The 14415-nt window shown below is 48.0% G+C and overlaps 1 long non-coding RNA gene across 1 annotated transcript; it reads left to right on the forward strand.

Annotated features, from left to right (window-relative positions):
• The first annotated feature begins 500 nt into the window (after positions 1-500).
• Positions 501-14123, forward strand: LOC130684601 (uncharacterized). Its single transcript, XR_008998934.1, has 3 exons — positions 501-580; positions 1522-1638; positions 14019-14123. It is a non-coding gene; the product is annotated as an uncharacterized LOC130684601 (long non-coding RNA).
• The last annotated feature ends 292 nt before the right edge of the window (positions 14124-14415 follow it).

The raw sequence follows: 14415 nt of genomic DNA on the forward strand, positions 1-14415 counted from the left end.
TTTTGGGGAACCTCCATACTGCTTTCCACAATGGTTGGGCTGACTGACATTCCCACCAGCACTGTACGAGGGTTCCCCTTTCTCCACACCCTTGCTGACATCTGTTGTTTTCTGTCTTTTGTTTCGTGGCCATCCTAACAGGTGTGAGGTGGTACCCCATTGTGGTTTTAATGTGCATTTCTCTGATGGTTAGCGATGTGGAGCGTCTTTTCATGTGCCTGTCTGCCACCTGAAATTGCTTCTGTGGAGAAGTGTCTGTTCAGATCCTCTGAGAATTTGTAATTGGATTCATTTGCTTTTTGTGTGCTGGGGTTCTTGAGCTCTTGATACATGTTTTGGATGGCAACGCCTTATCAAATATGTCATCAGTGAATATATTCCTCCATACTGAAGGATGTCTTTTGATTCTACTGATGGTGGTCAAACAGAATCTTACTGAACCCAATACCACTTCATTCCAACTCTGACTAATTTTTTTCTTTCCAGAATACCAACCAGCTGGAAAACTGGAACGAAGAGGAGAAGCTGTGATGCAAGAACATGTAGTGTAAAACTGAGAGGTGAGGTGGTGTGGAGAATGGTAGGTTGTATCTTTCAATGTGCTGCTTTCAAATGTCATAGGGAAAAAGATTGCCAAGGAGATGAAGCCCGGGGTGTTAACATCACCTGTTATCGGTGGAGCCACATAGCCTCTAGCCATTGATTTGAAAGTTAGCATGTGGCACTGTTGTCTTTCCTGCAGAGTTAGATGGGCGGCATCCCCCATTTGCAGTTCAGTCAGTGCCCGTGTGGGACTGCCCTGGCACCAGAAGGGGTGGACCCGAGAGCTGTGCCATTCCTGCTGGGCTGTCACAGCACCCCTCTTGGAACAGGGACTCAGCAGTGCTCCCGGGAGAGAGAGAGTGAGAGAGAATTGCGCTCGAGAGACAGGGACAGTTTTATTTTCTGTAGCTCCCTGAGAATGCTCCTGATCTTTATTTTGAAATTTCTTTCTCAGGAAGATTGATTTGAGTCCAGTTATCAGGTTCCTCTGAAGGCTCATATTTGTAGGTGGCGTCCTCTAGCTCCCAGAATCTTTACTCTCTGAAGATGCTCAGCCCTTGGGGGGTGGCCCGGGTCCCAGTGGAGTGGTGCCGGTGCCCACACACACCAGGAGGAAAGAGGTCTTTCCTGCTTTCCGGCCGCAGTGTCCATCTCCACTGTCAGTGCCAGTTTGCTGAGCATGCAGGTAGAAGCTGCCGTAGGTGGGGTCAGCCATTTTGCAGGCCGGTGCCAGTGGGGAGGCAGTCCGTGTACCAGTCACAGCACGGTAAGGGGCCTCAGAGCTGCGAGGACAGGCAGGGGGATGGAGTGCCCAGAGCTCCTGAAAGCTCCCCTGCCTGCCGGGCAGAGTGCACCAGGGCAGTTTGGCGCACCTGTCCTTTCTCCTAAGTAGCAAGCCCTGTGGAAGCCTTGCCCCTTTAGCAGTTCTCTTGCTGTTAGGAAGTCTCTCCGACTGTCTGTCTTTCTATTGTCCCACAGTGGCCGGATGTGGATCCCTGTGTTGTTCCACAAGTGACTTGAATCTCAAGTCTCTCGAAGTCTTCTGCCTGTCTGCTTTCCAACTCCACCGATTGTCCAGAGCGCAGCACGTGTATGGTAGGTTCGTTCTCCCAGAGCACATCTCCAGGGCTGTACATCACACTTCTCCTGAGGTGGCATCCTGCTGCAGCAGCGTTCTTCCCTGCTGCTCTTCCAGGATTTGGTGTATTTGTTCTGTTTCCATATAGTACGTATGTATGTGGTTTTGGTTTTGGGAGGACATTTCCGCCTCCCCTCTCACGTGTGCCGCCATCTTTAATCCCATCAGCACATCTTTTTTCTTTTCTTTTTTTTTCAGTTTCACTTATCTAGGTTACCTGTAACCACCCACTCAACTTGTAGTTTGTCTTCAACATTCGATCTCAAGTGAGTCTCCTATAAGGGAAGACATAGGTGGTTTTGAGTTTTCATCCCTTCTTTTAACCCTTTGTCTTTTGATTGGAGCACTCAGAGCATGTCCTTTTACTCTGACAATTGAGATCTGTGTCCTTATTGCACTTATAAAATTTTTTTATTATCATTAATCTACAATCACGCGAAGATCATTGTGATCACCAAGTACACCAAGTCCCCCCCAAAAACCCTAATAGAGTCGCAGTCCATCAGCGTAGTTGGATGCAGAAGACCCCTTCACCATGTCCCCCCCACACACCCCGTTACAGTCACGTTCCATCAGCATGTAGTAAGATGCTGTAGAATCACTACTTCTCTTCTCTGTGTTGTACAGCCCTCCCCATGCTCCCCCCACCCCACACATTATAAATGCTAATCCTAATGCCCCCTTCCTTTCTGCCCACCTTATCCCTCTGGTCCCACCCACCCTTCCCAGTCCCTTTCCTTTTGGTAACTGTTAGCCCACTCTCGGGTTCTCTGAGTCTGCTGCTGTTTTTTTCCTTCAGTTTTTCTCAGTTGTTATACTCCTCACATGAGTGAAATCATTTGGTACTTGTCTTTCTCTGCCTGGCCTATTTCACTGAGCATAATACCCTCTAGCTCCATCCACGTTGTGGCAAATGGTAGGATTTGTTTTCTTCCTACGGCTGCTTACTGCACTGTTTAAACTGGATTTCTGCCTTCTCTTTTCTCTGTAGTTTCGCTATGTTCTTTCACCATCACTCTCCTGGTTATGAGCAATAGCTTTGTGTTAATTGATATGTACCTATATCTATCTATCTCTCTGTCTATTTATCTATCAATCTGTCTATCAATCAATCAATCATCTTTTTGTCTGCCCATCTATCCTTATGTACAGAACATTTAACCACATCGCCTATGTACTTCCCTACATTATGCTTCCAAAAATCTTGCAAGGTATCTAGGCCGTAGGGAGAGCACTGGGTTCACTGAGACACTTGTAGGTCGAGTCAGCTGTGTGTGCTTACAAAACCAGTAAATGGTAGTGCAGGGACTTGAACCTGTATCTCTCTCCTCTGTCCTCTTTTAACTCCTTCTCTCTTGCTGACTGTATTTAGCCACATTCATTGACTAAGTGCTCCCTGAAGACCACAATTATCCTTCCTCTGGGCCTGTTGTAGACAGAAAAGTTAACTTGGTGCTTTGCTCACCAACATGTTTGAGGGACATCAGCGTGATCACTGCTGATAGGAGGAGGGGCAAGTAAAAAAATGAACACCAACTTCTACACAGGAGCAGTTGGAAGCAAAGGGTGTGGTATGGAGTGACGTGTTTATTTGAGTGTCCAAACTTCCCTCCTTATCTGGTTATTACTTCTTTACATTCATGAACATCATAAAACTCACTGATTTCAAAGGATCAGATGCATATTATTACAGCAATTCAGTTATTGAGGTGAGAGAAAATGAGAAGGATGTTGCTGTACCACTAATTCTATGGCTGGGCACAGCTGAAACCAAACAAAAAGAATTCACAGTGGCTAGATATGGCTTTTTTCTACTGACTGTCTCTGGGGACTTAAACAGAATCTATTTGCTTCTTTGTTTCATAGATTCACTTGTGTAGGGTAACTGTCCTCGCCCCTTCTCCTTGTAGTTTGTCTGTGTCCTTGGATCTCAAGTGAGTCTCCTGTAAGGGAGCACGTAGATGGTCTTGAGTGAAAGATAGCTTTGTTTAGTATGATGCTTTCCTTTCTACCTACCTACTTATCTCTTTTTCTATGTAATCTATCTACCTATCTATCTATCTATGATCTATCATCTATCTACTATCATCTGTATATCTATCTAATGAATCTATCATCTTTATGTATGTATAACAATCCAATCTATGTATCAATCATATGTCTATCTATGTATCTGTTTTCTCACTTTTGTCAACGTTCTGTCACTAGGTGCACTTTGATTCCTCTGTGTCCTTCTCAGTCTCAATTCCTTGTGTTTGTTTATATGAGTTAGGTATGTGTTTGGGTCTTGAGAGGAGTGGCCTTGTGTGGGAACTTGTCCTGCGTAGGTGGCACGAGTCTGCTGGTTGTGGATGTTGTGGTTAGTGTGCTGGTATTTTGAACCTGTGCAGTCCATGGCCCTCCGGCTGCTCTGCCTCTGGGCCGTTCCTGCTGTGGCAGCTGCGTGAGCTGCAGGGCATATCCGAGGCCCCACGCAGGGAGCACCCTGGCTGGCCTGCATGGTCTGAGGCAGGTGCATGCCCAGTAGTAGGTCTTTTTGAATGTGCACCGATGTCACCTCGGTGGCCTTGCTTGGTGGCACATCTCCAGAGAGCATGTGTGTAGTCACTGGTTAGGGAACTGCCTTTTGTGACACGCGGTGCTCTTGTGGGCTGGTAGCGCATGGGCTTGGTGAGGTGGCGGGCCAACTGGCGTGTGGGAAAACTGCTCCATTCTACTGTCAAGGTGGAGTTTGAGTTTCAGTGCATTTAGGCATTTAGATGTGAATGAGGTCTATCTGAAATGGAATAGTAAAGTTGAGAGCTATGTTTCCATTCGTATGAAAAGGGTGCTGAGCATAAAGAGTTGGGTGATGGTGGCAGGAATTCTAGGAATATTTATATCCCCACACTTATTTTTTTTCTGTTAAGGGAGGAGATTCTGAAGTAACTTTTTACTCACAGATGAAGGTCATCCCACGTCAGCCATCATGAGATGAAGTGGTGTAGTAGAATTAAAGCCTGTACACCTTGGCCTGATACATAGGAGACACACCGTCGGTGCTCTTTGCTGCTCTCCTGTCCTGGCTTATTACCTTAACTAACTTGATGGTTCAGAGTGGTCCCAGCAACATTTCCAGAAAGATCTTTCTAAAATTGCATAGAAACACTTGGCAAAGATATCCCAAGAGGCTAGTGGAAAATTTTACTCTTTCTGGTCATTGTTTGCAAGATGTTTGCCTATCCTGTGTTCCTTTGTTACTTTTGCATCTCCTGTGATTGTAGAGTGATAGATGCAGTGGTGTACACACACACATGCCCACGCACAATCACACAAACACGGCTGAGAGTTAACGGTGACCCCAGTTCTCGGAAACTGCAGCCCACACTTTAAAAAAGAAACGTGTATAATTTTGCTCCTGGTGTTCCCCCTATAGGGAGCAGACTTCAAAGTGCAGAGGTGGTTGGACACAGATACCTATGCAGACACCTAAGAACAGATATCTATTCATAGGCCCTCTCCATCCATCGAGTAATTGCGTCTCTGTTTACCTTCATATCTATGTTAGTTTACTCAAGCTGATAACCAGAGTGTCATTGAGTTTTGGCTTCATCCATAGGCACTGATTTCTCGCCATTCTGGAAGCAGAAGTCCAAGACCAAGCAGGATCAGTTCCTTGTGAGGTCCCTATTTCTGGCTTGCAAATGGCTGCATTCCTGCTGTGTTCTCACAGGGTCGAGCGAGAAAGAGCTGTCTTCTGTTTCTCTTAATAGCACTGATTGAGTAATGGCAGCCCCACCCACACCCTCATGATATCTTCCAAAACTAATTATCTCCAAAGGCCGCATCTCCAAATACCATGACATTGGGGGTTATTCATTCAACACTGACTCAGTTCAATTATGAACTTGTGCATGTGTGTGTGTGGGTGTGTGGTGGTGGCGGGAGGTTAGGAGGAGCAGAAGATGGTGAGGTGAGGGCCCAAAAATTCAGTTCATAACTCTGTATCTATTTGTCTAATCTAACCTACCTATATTATCTATCCTATCTAGTCTGTGATCTGTCATATATGTATATCTTATCTATCTGTTATCTCTGTCAATCTATTCTCTAATCTACGAATATCTACCATCTAACTAATGTATCTATTTCTAATCTATCATCTATCACCTGTCATCTATCTGTCATCTACCAGTTGTCATCTTTTTGTCTTCCCATCTATCCTTACGTACAGAACAGTGTAAGATAAATTCTAGCTGAAATAAGCAGGTGAAGAGAGTCAACAAAAGGCCCGGTAGTTTATTTGAATGCAAATACCTGGGTGAGATTTCAGCAGTCTATAGAAATGGAGGCTGGGGAATTCACACTTAAGTAGACAGGCAGCGCGATTTTAAAGAAGGTAGGGGGAGGCAGAGCTTAGATTTACAGCAGCATGAGGATTGGCTAGCCCAAGGCATATTTTTCAGGTTTGGAGGGGGCAACTGCCAAGAACTTTGGCACTTCATCAGTGTCCTATGTGAGACGGGGCAGTAGCCGGAGACATTGGCACATCATTAGGGTCCGAAGTGCTCGCTCCTCCCATCAGTGCCCCCAGCCTTAAAAACAGTTTACAACACAGCTATCTAACATGGCTGGCTATCTATCTATCTATCTATCTATCTATCTATCTATCTATCTATCTATCTATCTATCTATCTATCATCTATCTATCTATCTATCTATCTATCTATCTATCTATCTATCTATCTATCTAATTTATCTAATCTATCTATCTATCTATCTATATCTATCTATCTATCTAATCTATCTATCTAATCTATCTATCTAATCTATCTATCTAATCTATCTAATCTATCTATCTATTCTAATCTATCTATCTATCTATCTATCTATCTATCTATCTATCTATCTATCTATCTATCTAATCTATCATCTATCTATCTATCCAATCTATCTATACCTATCATCAATCCTATCTAATCTATCATCTACCTATCTGTCCTATCTATCATCATATTTTTCCCTAAACATCTATCCTTATGTACAGAACAGTTCACAAGATGGCTTATATGTCACTTCCCTACTTATGTTTCCAAAAGCCTGCAAGGTAACTATACCCTAGAGACAGACAGCACTGGGTTCTTCGAGACATTTGCACATCGAGTCAACAGCGTGTGACTTCAAAACTGGAAAATGGTGGTGCGGGGACTTCAACCCATATCTCTGTCCCCTGTCCTCTTTTCCCTCTGTGCTGATGGTATTCTAGCCCCATTTGTTGACTAACTGCTCCCTGAAGACCACAAGCATCCTTCCTCTTGGCTTTTTCAGTAATTTATCCCATTGTATGGAATGCTTTTCCCTCAAATACCTGGTTCTGTCACCTCCTTCTAGACTGTTCAAGTCCCACCTCCCTGGTGAGGCTTACCCTGTCCACTGTTTATTTTGAAAGCCCTGCTTCTCTCTGCCTATAATCTCAGTCCTCCATATCCTGCTTTTTATTCTTCATAGTGTTTGTTACCGGCTTAGCTACCAGAGAACTTACAGATGTTTATTGTCTCTTTCCTCCCCTCCAACTAGAACGTGGTCTCCACAGGTTAGGATTTCTGTATGTATTAAGTCTGTTGGAGACCCTGCAGGCTCTAGGGTCAGCGAGAAGTGGGCACAGTTGTAACTCAACGTGGTTTGACATGTTATCAGTTTAGGTTAGAGTCAGGCCATGCAGTCATTAAGGAGGACCTTTTCTGATATTGTAAGCTACTTGACATATTCTACGTAAGCATAAATTTTCAATAAAGCACAGCAGGCAGAAGCACTTCCTTCTGTCGTTCCTCCAGCCTCGAGGACCTGGATGCCAAATCCGTTCTTTCATGGGGAAGTGGGAATGTGTGATGATTATTGGCCAAAATCTTAAGTTACACAATTCACACACATACAGAATTAAACATGTTTAAAATTCAAAATGATAAGAGTGGTTTCCTGTGTCACAGCAGGGATTCCCTAGCCTCTAGTGAGCTCAGAGCAGTCAGAGAGGGAAGGGGCCACATAAGCCAAGCTGGTGTCCTTCCTCTGGACTTGCCTCCCCCTGGGTTGTCATCCATTAAATGCTCAGCACACTGACCTCGCGGTCAGCATGTACAGTCATACAACGCCGCTACTTCCACATCTCAGTCACTGGGGCATGGAACACGTTGCATAGTTAAGTGTGGCTCAGAACATTATCACTCATGTATGTGTGTTCTTCCTCCTTTGCCGAGTCAAAGAGTAAACAGAGCAGAGGCATACTAGCAAGAGCAGGTTTTAGTGTGAATATATAATATACACACATATTGTGGGAAAGATTTTGTTAAATGGATAGGAAGACATAGGCCTTGTCTAGAGCCGGGGGAGACCTGTAGGTGTCGTTAGCAAGGGCAGTGGCATGTCCACAGGTTCGGAGGCCGAGTTAGGGGTAGGGCCGAGGCCATTGGCTGTGCCTCTCATGGCATCGTATGGGTTCAGGGATTACCGGAGGACGACCGCCCGCACTGTTGGTGTCTGAGGCATGCAGGTTGCCGGCAGTGTTTCTGCCCACAGCCTCATGTGGGGCTGTGGGGTGCTAGCAAGTGCCTTTCCTTAGGGCGGTGGTGTGCCCATCGGGTCATCGTCCCACTTGCGTTTATGTCTGAGGCCGTCGTCTGTGCCTCCCATGGCATTTTGTGCATCCAGGTGAGTCCGGAGGATGACTTCCCACGTGGTGGGTGTCTGAGGTGTGCAGGAGGCTGGCGGTGCTGCTGCCCCCGGCCTCGTGTGGGGCTTGGATTTGACAGGAAATGATGACCATCAAGGGGGGTGTTGTGTCCATGGGCTCATCTTGAGAGTCATTGCCGGCCCTCGTGACAAAGGTGGTGGTGCCCACGGACCCGTGCAGGGCCGGGGGTGACCGGAAGATGACGGCCATCGAGGGAGGTGTCGTGTCCTTCGGCTGGTCTTGAGCATCAGCCTTCAGGCTGGCGCCTGTGTAGCCCACGGACTTGTCCAGGGACATGGGGCAGTTGTAGGTGCCTTTCCCGAAGGCAGCGGCATGCACATCGGGTCATCGTCCACCTTGCGGGTAGGGCCGAGGCTGTCGGCTGTGCCTCCCAAGGGAACGTATGGGGCCAGGGGAGATCACGTGGTTGTCTGAGGCGCACAGGAGGCCGGCAGTTGTTTTGTCCACGACCTCATGCCAGACCAAGGGGGACTGGAAGATGATGGCCATCAGTGGTGGCGTCGTGTCCATCGACTCGTCCCGAGCGTCAGAGCCAGCCATCAGGCCGGCGGTTGTGCTGCCCACGGATTTGTCTGTTGGCTGACTCTGGATGGCGGTTTTGCAGAGGCAGGACACCTCGAGGCGGGCTGGTAGTGGTGCCCATGTGTCATGCCGAGGAGGAGCTCGTCTTGGTGGTCTCTCTCCAGCTGTCTGCTGGGAGCCTAGGATGCTCCAGAGGCCCAGGACTGCTCCCCGTGGAAGTGGGAACTCTGCTGGGAAAAGTTGGAAAAGCCAGCCGCTAAAGGCACAGGATCCCGGTGGAACAGCCTGTGACCAGGGTAGCGGGCAGGTGCAGGGTGCTCCCTGGCAGGAGGGATAGAGGACAGCGTCCCAGGGATGGGAAGGATCAGTGGGCGAATAAGGTGTGGCTGTGGAGGCGGCGGGTGGGGTGGGGCACGAACCATAGGACGGAGGAAACTGTCCACATGGAAAAATGGGTTGTGGTGTGTGCCAAACGATCCGAGGAAAGGGTCTGAAGCTAGGAAGAGGGTCTCCTTTGCCATTAACTCCTTTTCAGGCCAAGCACACACTGAGCTGCCAAGCTAGAGCGAGACTGGTATGTATGTTAGCCAGGGGATACATCACAAAGTGGCCTGGGCCGCTGTGATGTCACCCAGGGGCTGCATCACCAAGACCCACAGCCTTAAGCACATCGGCCCTGCCCAGAGGAGACCCTGGGCCAAAGCCATGGTGCAGCCCCAAGGCAAACCCCAGTAGAATCCCTAGCCCAAGGTAATGCCCGCTGAAGGCCGTGCAGGTGTTCGGACCAATGAGGCCACCATGTGGACTGTCGAGGGCTGCAGTGCCATGTCTGTCAGAGCTCAGCCCACCTGGGTGCCGGCTCTGCATGGGCTCGGCTCCCGGGGTGTGGTGTGCGGCAAATGCCTTGCCCACCCCCATGCTCCCAGAGGCCAGAGTCTTCTCACAGCCCAGCATGGAGCCACGCAGTTGCTGCCCTTGGCACAGCCCGTACTTTCCTGGGCCTTACCAGCTTCTCTGGGACACCTGGAGCCAGGCATGCCTTTTTGGCTATGGCCAGCGAGGCGGCTGACTTCTGAGATGGGCGCAGACCCCTTTAGTTGCCTTTCTAGCTAGTGGGCAGGTTCTTTCCTTGCTTCTCACAGAAAGCATAGGTCGGGGAACACCGGGCCTCAGCATAGACACATTCCAAATTCTGACTGTGCCCGGCCGCCCAGATTTTCTCTCTGATCTAGTTTTGGGGGCCTGTGTCTCATACGTGAAAAACACAACACAGTAAACTGGGAAACACTTTTTATTTTTAAAATGCTTCTCCTTTAGACTCTTGGTCTCAATGGCGTCGCCGTTCTTGCCCGTCAGCCAAGCTGGAAGCTTGCGGGGCAACCTCGCCTCCTCAGCAGTCAGCCTTTCCATTCCCGATCCTGACAGTTCATCCTTTATGTTATAACCTGTGAAGCTCGTGTACCATATCAGTAACCCTGCTTCTGGTTTCTCAGGTCTTTCCTGGTGGACCTAGGTCCTGCTTGCTCACTGCTTCACTGTGGAAGCACTGACATTGTTACAGAATAAAATGTGCAATTCTCCAGCGCCAACTCATGGTCTAGCCTTCACTTTGTCTACATCTTCATCCCTATGAGCCAAGCTCCCTGCTCCTTGAAAAGAGCCTGTCTCGTGCCTTGTTGTCTCTGAATTATTTCCTCTGGGGCTTCCCACCTCTTGCCTCTGGTTTTTAAGACATTTCACCCCAGCAGAAGAACATGGATCGTTGAAGACCCACCTCTCTAGTCACCTCCTCTTGGAGTCTTCCCGTGCACTCTCACTTAGGCATGCCCTCCTCTCCTTTTTCCATACTTGGTGAGAACCTCCCTTATCAAATGTGAGTGTGTCAGCTCGTGCACATCACTCTTCGGGTCACGGGATCTGTTAAACTGTGGTGACAGTGAATGACTGGACTCGGCTTCAAAGCTCAGCTGCCCATTCAGTGGTATCTGGTGCTGCACGCTCCTCCGCCAACCATTCGTTATGTTCCAAACCATGCGTAACATCAATGCAGGTGAGATGCCACTGACGATCCCTCTGTCCGCTATGTGTATGCCTCCGGGTGCTTAGGGAAAGGCCCAGTGAGCTGAGCTCACGACCTTATCTTTAATGGTGATGAGCGCAGTGCGTGTGGGGCAGCCCCCAGCTGCTGCTCCTGCTGCTGCTGCTGCTGTGATGACTCCTCTCTCTGGCCCAGTGGGGTAAGATTCCAGATCTCTTCTTGTTCTCTGCCTGTAATTTCTCTGTAGTGGTGTATTTTTTTTGTATGGGGGCGGCTGCTTTCGTGTCTCTGAAGGAATTAAGTATGGGTCTGCGAAGTCCCTTGTGTCAGTTTTCATTGTACTGTACCATCTTCCTTGTCTACGTCTTTGGGTTTTCTTCTGCTGCTACTGCTTTTCCTCCAAGATTTTCTGTACCACTGTCCTGTTGTAGAGAGAAGAGTAAACTTGGTGCTTTGCTCACTATCATATTTGAGGGACATCGGCGTCACCACTGATAGGAGGAGGGACAGGTAAAATGGAACACCGAGTTTTAAACGGGACCAGTTGGGAGCAAAAACTGTGTTGTGGAGTGATGTGTTCACTTGAGCATCCAAACTTCCTTCAGTATCTTGTTATTGCTTCTTTACATTCTTAAAAATCATAAAATCCACTGATTTCAAAAGCCCAGACACAAATTATTACAGCAATTCAGTTGTTGAGGTGAGAAAAAATGAGAAGGGCCTCGCTATACCACTAAATCTATGACTGGGCACTGCCAAGCCGAACAGAAAGCATCCACGGTGGCGGGAAGGGCTATTTTCTACTGACTGTCTCTTGGGGCACCCAAACAGAATCTTTTTTTTTTTTTGGTTTCAGTAATGTACAATTACATGAGCAACATTATGGTTATTAGACTCCCCCTCCTCCCCCCTCCCCCCATTTTCAAGTCCGATTCCCGCACCCCATTATAGTCACTGTCCATCAATGTAGTAAGATGCTATAGAATAACTACCTGTCTTTTGTGTGTTATACTGCAATCCACGTGGCACCCCTCCCCCTAAATTACGTGTGCGAATCGTAATGCCCCCTTTATCCCCTTATCCCTCCCTTCCCACCCATCCTCCCAGGTCCCTTTCCCTTTGGTAACTGTTAGTTCATTCTTTAGTTCTGTGAATCTCCTGCTCTTCTGTTCCATCCCTATTTTGCTTTGTTTTCTTACCTCACAGAGGAGTGAAATCCTTGGATACTTGCCTTTCTCCACCTGGCTTATTTCACTGAGCATAACACCCTCTAGCTCCGTCAGTGTTGTTGCAAATTGTGGTAGGATTTGTTTTCTTCTTATGGCTGATGATATCCCATAGTGTGTATGTACCACTTCTTCTTTATCCATTCATCTCCTGATGGACACTTAGGTTGCTTCCATTTCTTTGGTATTGTAAAGAGTGCTGCGATCGACATAGGGGTGCATCTGTCTCTTTTAAAGGGGGCTCCTGCACTCTTAGGGTAAATTCCCAGGAGAGGAATTCCTTGGTCAAATGGTATTTCTGTTCTTTGGTTTTTTGGGGAACTTCCATACTGCTTTCCACAATGGTTGTGGTCACTGACATTCCCACCAGCTGTGTAGGAGGGTTCCCCTTCCTCCACACCCTTGCCAACATCTGTTATTGTCTGTCTTTTTTGTGGTTGCCATTCTAACTGGTGTGAGGTGATAACCCATTGTGGTTTTAATGTGCATTTCTCTGATGGTTAGCGATGTGGAGCGTCTTTCCATGTGCCTGTCGTTCACATGAAATTGCTTCTGTGGAGAAGAATCTGTTCAGATCCTCTGCCCATTTTGTAATTGGATTCATTTGCTTTTTGTATGTTGAGGTTCGTGAGCTCTTGATACAAGTTTTGGATGGCAATGCATTATCAAATATGTCATCCATGTATATATTTTCCCATACTGAAGGATGTATTTTGGTTCTACTGATGGTGGTCAAACAGAATCTTACTAAACCTCCGACCACTTCATTCCTAATCTGACTAATTTTTTTTTCCAGAACACCAACCAGCCGAGATTACTGGAACAAAGAGGAGAAGCTTTGATGCAGGAACATCTAGCATAAAACTGAGAGTTGAGGTGGTGTGGAGCTGGTAGTTTGTATCCTTCCATGTGCTGCTTTCAAGGGTCATAGGGAAAAAGATTGCCAAGGAGATGAAGCCTGGGTTGTTGATGTCACCTGGTATCAGTGGAGCCACGTAGCCTCTAGCCATTGATGGGAAGGCTAGCATGTGGTACTGTTGTCTTTCCTGCGGAGTTAGACGTGCGGTGTCTCCCGTTCGCACTTCAGTCAGAGCCCATGTGGGACTGTCCTGGCACCGGCCGGGGTGGACCCTAGATCTGTGCCATTCCTGCTGGTTTGTCACAACACCCTTCTCGGAACAGGGCCTCAGCAGCACTCCCGGGAGAGACACACAGAGAGAGAATTGCGCTCGAGAGACAGGGACAGTTTTATTTTCTGTAGCTTCCTGAGAATGCTCCTGATGTTTATTTTGAGATCTCTTTCTCAGGAAGATTGATTTGTGTCCAGTTACCAGGTTCATTTGAAGGTTCATATTTGTGGTGGCGCCCTCTAGCTCCCAGAAGCTTTACTCTCTGGAGATACTCAGCCCTTTGGGGGATGGCATGGGTCCCAGGGGAGTGGAGCCCGTGCCCAACCCCTCTGGGAGGAAAGAGGTCTTTCTTGCTTCCCGGCCACTGTGCCCGTCTCCACTGCCTGGGCCAGTTTGCGGAGCATGCAGGGAGAAGATGCTGTAGGTAGGGGCGGCCGTTTTGCAGGCTGGTGCTGGCGGGGAGGCAGGCCTGGTACCAGTCACAGCACAGTAAGCGGCCTCGGAGCTGCGAGGCCAGCCAGGGTAATGGAGCACCCGGAGCTCCTGAAAGCTCCCCCGCCTGCCGGGCAGAGTGCACCCGGGCAGATTGGTGCACCTGTCCTTTCTCCTGAGCGGCAAGCCCTGTTGATGTCTTGCACCTTTAGCAATTATCTTGCTGTTCTCTCAGACTGTCCACCTTTCTTTTGTCCCACAGCGGCCGTATGTGGAACCCTGTGTTGTCCCAGAAGTGGCTGGAATCTCAAGTATCTCGAAGTCTTCCGCCTGTCTTTGCTTTTCAACCCCACCAATCCTCCAGAGCACAGCACATCTATGGTAGGTTCATGCTCCCAGAGCACATCTCCAGGGCTGTACGTCACACTTCTCTTTCAAGTGACAGCCTGCAGCAGCAGCGTTCTTCCCTACTGCTCTTCCAGGACTTGGTGTAGTTGTTCTATTTCCACATAATACATATGTATTTGCTTTTGGTTTTAGGAGGAGGTTTCTGCCTCCCCTCTCACATGAGCCACCGTCTTTAATCCAATCAGCACATCTTTTTTCTTTCCTTTTTTTCAGTTTCACTTGTCTAGGGTACCTGACCCCACCCCCACAAC

This window comes from Manis pentadactyla, chromosome 8, assembly GCF_030020395.1.
Source record: "Manis pentadactyla isolate mManPen7 chromosome 8, mManPen7.hap1, whole genome shotgun sequence".
Taxonomy (NCBI): Eukaryota; Metazoa; Chordata; class Mammalia; order Pholidota; family Manidae; genus Manis; species Manis pentadactyla.